The sequence below is a fragment of the Papaver somniferum genome, chromosome 4 (genome assembly GCF_003573695.1).
Source record: "Papaver somniferum cultivar HN1 chromosome 4, ASM357369v1, whole genome shotgun sequence".
Lineage (NCBI taxonomy): Eukaryota > Viridiplantae > Streptophyta > Magnoliopsida > Ranunculales > Papaveraceae > Papaver > Papaver somniferum.
The window spans coordinates 108329151-108336959 of record NC_039361.1 but is presented as its reverse complement, the minus strand read 5'-3'; positions in this window follow the sequence as shown (position 1 = coordinate 108336959).

Genomic DNA, 7809 nt, shown 5'->3' with positions numbered 1-7809 from the left:
TTGTGAAGAAAGTACTCCTAGTCCTTCGGTAGTGCCAGAAATGGCAAGAGGGAGAATCTTTATATAGGTATTTAGAAAGGTTCAATGACTTAATATCTCAATGTCCTCATCATGGTTTAGAGAAGGTTAGGTTAGTTCAGATCCTCTACGAGGGTTTAGATTATTCAACAACAACCATGGTTGAGTCCTTATGCACAGGTGGGTTTGAGAATAAAACTGTTGATGAGGCGATGACATTTCGAATGAAATCACCAATAAGACCCAACAATGGGAAAATAATAGGGAACCCCAGAAAACAATTCTTCTAAGTAGAGGAAATGTCAATAGGGTGGAAGGATCTTATGAGTCAGATGCTAAAATAGCAGCCACAGCCAAAAGGTTAGAAGCCTTGGAATTAGGTCATTCTAGTGTTACTAGTGGTAGAATAGAGCCTTTTTGGGAAGGCCATACTGTTGAAGAGCAAGCCAATGCTCTTTATAACAATACTAGATTCGATAACCGTCAGAAGTTTGACCCTTATTCAGAAACCTATAACCCTGGATGGAGAAACCATCCCAACCTTTCTTGGTCTAAGGGCAAGAATCAAGGTCAGTATAGTAACTCTCAAGCTCCCCCAGGTTTTGGCTATCCAAAGAATCTTTCAGCCCCGGCACAGTTTCATAACTCTTCGGATAAGAAGATTATGAGTTTAGAAGAGTCTCTTGCTTTGTTAACTCGTAACACTATGCAGTTTCAGCAATCTATTGCTCAAGGTATAGAAGAAAATAAGAGAATAGGTCAGGCTAACTCTCAGGCTATTTCCGAGTTGAAAACCCAGGTTAGTCATATAAATGAGTCTTTAAGAGAAAGAGGTAAGTTTCCTAGTCAAACTCAACCTAACCCTAGAGGAATTAATGAAATAGGTGAAAGACCATCCGATCATGTAAATGCTATTAAAACCCTTAGGAGCGGTAGAGAGATAGACAACAAGGTTTCCATGCCTAGTAGTGAACATGCTGTAGTTCACCCTTCTGAGCCAGAGAATGAGAAAAATGATAGAGTCTCCAAAGAGACCAATGAGGGTTCTGCTGATCCCGGCTTTGTTCCCAGAGCCCCGTTTCCCCAACTGCTAGTTCCGACTAAGAGGGAGTCCAACTTTAATGATATATTGGAGGTTTTTAAGCAAGTTACTATCAACCTACCATTGTTGGATGCGATTAAGCAGATTCCGGTTTATGCCAAGTTCCTTAAGGACTTGTGTACACGAAAGCATAAGCTTAGTGTCCATAAGAAAGCCTTCCTAGCTAGCCACGTGAGTTCCATTATTCAGAATACCACTACTCCTAAGTATAAAGACCTAGGGTCCCCTATCCCCTACCATTTCTTGCACAATAGGTAAACACCGTGTTGAGAAAGCTTTGCTTGACTTAGGAGCCAGTTTGAATTTACTTCCATACCATGTGTACCTTAAGCTAGGACTTGGTGAGATGAAACCTACCTAGATGACACTCCAGTTAGCTGATAGGTCCGATAAAATTCCTCGTGGTGTGATCGAGGATGTTCTTATTGAGGACGACAAGTTTATTTATCCAGTAGATTTTGTTATCCTAGATACCCAACATGTCCCTGACCCAGAGAACCAGATACCGGTGATTTTAGGCCGCCCATTTTTAGCAACATCCAATGCGATCATTAACTGTCGAACTGGTATTATGAATTTGTCTTTTGGTAATATGACTATTGAGCTGAACATCTTTCACATTAGTAAGCTACCCCATGAACTGGACGACTCGAGCGTAGAAGAGGTGAACATGATAGGCACCTTAGTAGAGGAGTCATTACCAAACACCTTGATAGAAGATCCATTATAGAAATTCCTAGCTCACTTTGGGTTTGATTTTGATGATGATGATGTGATTAATGAGGTGAATGATTTGTTAGATTTAACCCCTTTGTTAGAAACTAGTAATGGATGGAAATCTAAGTTCGAACCTTTACCCGTTTTCGAGTCTACCCTAGTTCCTTCATTGGAAAAGCCTCCCAAGTTGGACCTTAAACCATTACCAGATACCCTGAAGTATGTGTTTTTAGGCCCCTCTGAAAATTCACCTGTGATTATAGCATCTGACTTGGATAGTGATCAGGAAAGTAGGCTAGTGACTGTCCTTCAGAATAACAAGGAAGCTTTAGGGTGGACCATAGCAGACATTAAGGGTATAAGTCCTATTGATTGTATGCATCATATCTATTTAGATAGTGACACCAAACCTTCTAGGGAGATGCAACGTCGACTGAACCCTAATATGAAAGAAGTTGTTCGAACCGAGGTTCTGAAGCTGTTAGATGCAGGCATTATCTACCCCATTTCAGACAGTAAGTGGGTCAGCCCCGTTCAGGTTGTTCCCAAGAAATCCGGTATTACTGTAGTCCAGAATGATAACAATGAGTTAATCCCAACCCGAATGACCACGAGTTGGCGTGTCTGTATTGACTATAGAAAATTGAACAAGGTCACTAGGAAGGACCACTTTCCCCTTCCCTTCATCGACCAAATGCTAGAGAGATTAGCTGAACGTAGCCATTATTTCTTTTTAGATGGATACTGCGTTCATTATCAGGTTCCTATTGCCCCAGAAGACCAAGAGAAAACTACTTTTACCTGTCCCTTTGGTACCTTTGCGTATAGACGCATGCCTTTCGACCTATGTAATTCCCCTGCGACCTTTCAGCGTTGTATGATGAGCATATTTTTTGACATGGTAGAACGGTTCTTAGATGTCTTTATGGATGATTTTTCAGTGTTTGGTTCTTATATAGTTAATTTTTTTTTATCATTTGTCATTAGTTTTGACTAGGTGTAAGGAAAAGAATGTAGTGCTTAATTGGGAGAAATGTCACTTCATGGTTCGTTCAGGAATTGTTCTAGGGCATATCGTATCTTCAAAGGGTATAGAGGTAGATCGAGTCAAAGTTGACCTTATTAAAACTTTACCGGTCCCAAAAACCGTAAAAGGTATTAGGTCATTCTTAGGGCATGCTGGTTTTTATCGTCGATTCATTTAGGATTTTAGTTTGATTTCTAGACCTCTTTGCAATTTTCTTGCAAAATATGTTAAGTTTGTATTTGATGATGCTTGTTTAGAGGCTTTCGAGAAGCTTAAAACTTTACTAACTACCGCCCCCATAGTCCAGGCACCCAACTGGAACCTACCCTTTGAAATCATGTGCGATGCTTCAGATTATGCTATTGGTGTTGTGCTAGGTCAGCGAGAAAACAAGTTACTTCATGTAATTTACTATGCTAGAAAAACTCTGAATGATGCGCAGTTGAACTATACCACTACGGAGAAGGAACTGTTAGCCATTGTGTTTGCCTTAGACAAGTTTATACCCTATCTCTTAGGTTCTAAGATCGTAATATATACTGATCATGCTGCTTTGAAATATCTTTTGTCTAAGAAGGATACGAAACCTAGATTGATTAGGTGGATCCTATTGTTACAAGAGTTTTCTCCGGACATTAGAGACAAAAAGGGTGCAGAAAATGTAGTAGCAGACCACTTGTCTAGACTTGTTGTGGATACCCTTAATGATTCCCTTCCTATAAGGGACAGCTTTCCTGATGAACAATTGTTCTTTGTTACCCAATTACCTTGGTATGCGAATATAGTGAACTATCTTGTTACTGGTCGAATGCCCCAACATTGGGGTAAACAAGAGCGTTCTAGATTTTTAGCTGAGGTTAAGCACTTCTTTTGGGATGATCCTTATTTGTTTAAGTATTGTCCAGACTAGATTATTAGGAGATGTATACCCGAGAGTGACCAGTCCAGTATTATTTCCTTTTATCATGATCATGCGTGTGGGGGTCACTTTAGTGGTAAGAAGACTGCTGCTAAGATATTGCAGTGTGGATTCTATTGGCCTTCGTTGTTTAAAGACTCCCACAGTTACTGTTTTACTTGTGAACGTTGCCAGAAATTAGGAACCATTTCCCGTAGGAACATGATGCCCTTGAACCCTATTTTAGTTTTCGAGGTCTTTGATGTGTGGGATATTGACTTTATGGGTCCGTTTCCTAATTCTTTTGGTAACCTATACATCCTTGTCGCTGTAGGCTATGTCTCTAAGTGGATTGAGGCAATTGCGTGTAAAACCAATGACCATAGGGTTGTGATTGATTTCTTGAAAAATAATATTCTTACACGTTTTGGTACACCGCGAGCTATAATTAGTGATGGTGGGTTACACTTTTGTAATGGACCTTTTAGGCTTTTGATGAAGAAATATGGTATTACACATAACGTAGCTACCCCGTATCATCCACAAACTAGTGGTCAGGTTGAGGTTTCCAATAGGGAGATAAAACGTATATTAGAGAAAACAGTTAATCCTAATCGGAAAGACTGGTCGTCTAGGCTTACTGATGCCTTATGGGCTTACCGTACTGCGTTTAAGACCCCCATTGGAATGTCGCCTTATCGGCTAGTGTATGGAAAGGCATGTCATTTACCTGTCGAGTTAGAACATAGAGCTTATTGGGATGTTAAACAGCTAAACTTTTCTCTTGACAAGGCAGGAGCCCAAAGGAAACTCCAGCTCAACGAGTTGGACGAGATTCATATAGATGCTTACGATAGTGCGAAGGAGTATAAGAACAAAATGAAACTTGTGCATGATAGAAATATTTTAAGGAAGTCATTTTCTCCAGGTCAAAAAGTTCTTCTGTATGATACCCGCTTGCATCTTTTACCTGGGAAGTTACGTTCTCGGTGGACGGGTCCTTTTATTGTTCGCACTGTCTTTCCTCATGGAGTTGTTGAGATCGATACACCAGATGGTAGTAGTTCTTCGAATGTTAACGGTCAGAGATTGAAACCCTTTTTAGAGCCCTTTCCAACAGGTGATGTTGAGGAGGTCCCTCTGAAGGACCCTGTTTACCCTTGATTGACCATCGAGGAAGTTGTATGTTGTATATTAGTTTTTGATTTTCTTCACCCAAGTACTATCTTTCCAACTTCTCCTCGTGTTATTTTACTTTTGGTATTTCTCTTTCATTAGAAACATTGAGGAAAATGTTAGATTTAAGTTTGGGGGTAGGGAAGAACTTTTCAGTTGCACTTTTGAAACTTCTAGCGTCACATGGTACCCGGTTAGCTAAGTTTACATATTGTTTCTCACCGAAAAGATAGAAATTGGAATGCTAGGGATAAAAACCTTTTGAGACATTAGAGAAAAAGACATTGAGATCCTTGAAATTCAGGAGAGAACTTGTTCCTTTTAGAGGGTAACCGTGATGGACCTAACCATACATGATGGAAAGGCAAGTAGGTCAGGAAATGCCAGAAAGACAAAAGCAACCTCACAATGTAGTCTTAGTTAATGGATTGCTACTCTCTCTCAGTAGAAACTTATCATCATCAACAAGCGGAGCGACATCAAAATCTATGAAGAAAGTTGAAGACGTTTTAGGTTTAGAAGAAACAATAGAAGAGAATAATTCAAAAATCAAAGTTGAAGTTATAAGAGAAAATGATATAAGTTGTTAGAATCCATGATACCAAGACATCACAAGTTGCGAAGATCCAAGTTTTAAAGTCCTTCTCTCATTGCCATGAAATTTTTTGTCTTGTATGTTTCAAAAAAAAAAAATCATTACGTTATTTTTCTTCTATAATTAGTTTTTTTTTAATAAGGCCATAGGGAAGTAGAAATTTATAAGTCAAGGAAGAAATCGAAGAGAAGAGTTAATTGTCAAGGTTCTATGAGGTTCGATAGTTTATCATCAACAGTTGAAGACCGAAGAAGACGTTGTTTCTACTGAGCACTATGAGAGAGTCGAAGAAAGATACATTTGGTTGATTTGTTAGTCCGCTTTCAATCTGGCACAAAATCTTTCTAGCACTGGTTTAACTCATCACACGTAATTAGTCTAGCTGTGTAGCAGATGTCCCTCTCATCTTTATCTCTCTCCTAATCTTATCCAGCTGTAAAGCAGCGGACACATCTTACAATGTTTATCTAGCTGTGTAGCGGATATCTCTTTATCTAGCAGTGGTGCGGATGTGTCTCCCCTTTTCTTCAGTCAGCTTTAGAGTTGACACCTTTAATTTCTCTGGAATTCTAGTTACTTGGAGATAGGTTGAGAATATGTATGTCCTCATAGCTCTTTGGATACTTGTGACCAATTAGAAGTAATAGTTTTGTGGGTACACCTCTGGTAAACCCTCCCGAGATTAACTCGGTTTTATTTATTCTTTTTAGTTTTGCTCGATGACTAGCAAATAATAAGTTTGGAGGTATTTGATAGACGCATTTATGTGTCTAATTTGTCCTCAATGTTTCGTATTGTTGGTACTCGTTGTCGTCCTTATTATGGTGTTTTGTGTATTTTTAGGTATTTTTAGGTATTTTTGGAAAATAAATATTGTTGGAAAAATCGGCTCGAAAAATCACTCGGAACACCCCCCGGAGGACACTTGCTATACAGAGCCCAGATTTGGTTAAGGGGCACCTCAATTACTAAGGGGCACCCCAAAAAAGGCAGTTGTTATTCGCACCCCACAACTGGTTAGGGGGACACCATCTTCTTCGTTTGAAACTTAAAAATTGGCGGGAAAAATGTGGCAACTCTCTGAGAATTTTCGATCGAAATTTGAAGATGTTATAGTGTGATTCAATGGATAAAACTTCACGGGAACACTTGACTGAGATATACAGGCGTGGTATGGGCTTCAAAATCATCCGTATTTGGTTGGATAATCGGCAGTGAAGAAAACAGGGTTGCTCGGGTTTTGGTTGCTCCATCACGAGTTCTGTGTAGTTGGCGTGTGGATTGATAGAGTTTTACTTCTGGTGGAACGTGAAAACAATGCCCTGAGAGTATATCGACATCAACAAGCGTGTGAAGAGGAAAGAAAGGAAAGAAAATTTCCTTTATTATTTTTTCTTTATTGTCGAGATATGGGAAGATTTTATGGAGTAATGAGCGAAGATTCTTAGTCCAAAGGTGTATAAATAGGCTACTGGGGTCGAGCAGAAGAGGGACGGAGAGATTGAGAGAGAAAAAGAGCACCACAGAGCGAAAAATCAAATTTGCAGAGCTGCCATTTTTGCTGCTGCAAAACTGAAGAACACGAAGAACGGACCTGCACCAGCAATCGTTTTTGAACAGTGACAGCGACTCATTCTGTGGGTCGCAGTTTACAGGCAGACTTAAAAACGCAATAGCAACAGTAACGGCTCTTTGTAACGGCTTTTGCAACAGTTATAAGCGTTGAAAACCCGATTTTTATAATAATTCTCCCTTATTCATCATTTGTAACCCTTTGAGCATAAATGAAATCAACTTTTGAGCGTGTTTCCAACGTGATGAGCGGCTAATTCTGTCATAACCAAGTCAATGGATGAAGTTATTCACACATGAACAATGGGTAACTATTTCATTTTCTCTAATATTTAATTATAATTCACTCAATCACTGCTTTTGCAGAGTTCTTAAAAGTTTACATAATTTTCTTCATTAGTTGTGATTCAATTAGATAGGTTTTGCTTTGGTTAGATAATCTATGCTTAAGGGATACAATTAATTTTTGAGAATATGTTTGATTATTTGTGGATTAAGAAATAAAGGATTAAAAGGATAATTAGAGTTATGAAATATTTGACATCATTCATGTGTAATAGTGGATTCTAGTGTCTTGGTTATTTTCCAATCACTTGAAATCAATTTTGAATTAAGTTTTCTATATTTTTAAGTTCTATTAAGTCTAGAATTCATTGCCTTCACAAGCCTCAACGAACTCTTTATTACAACATCATTGAAAATAC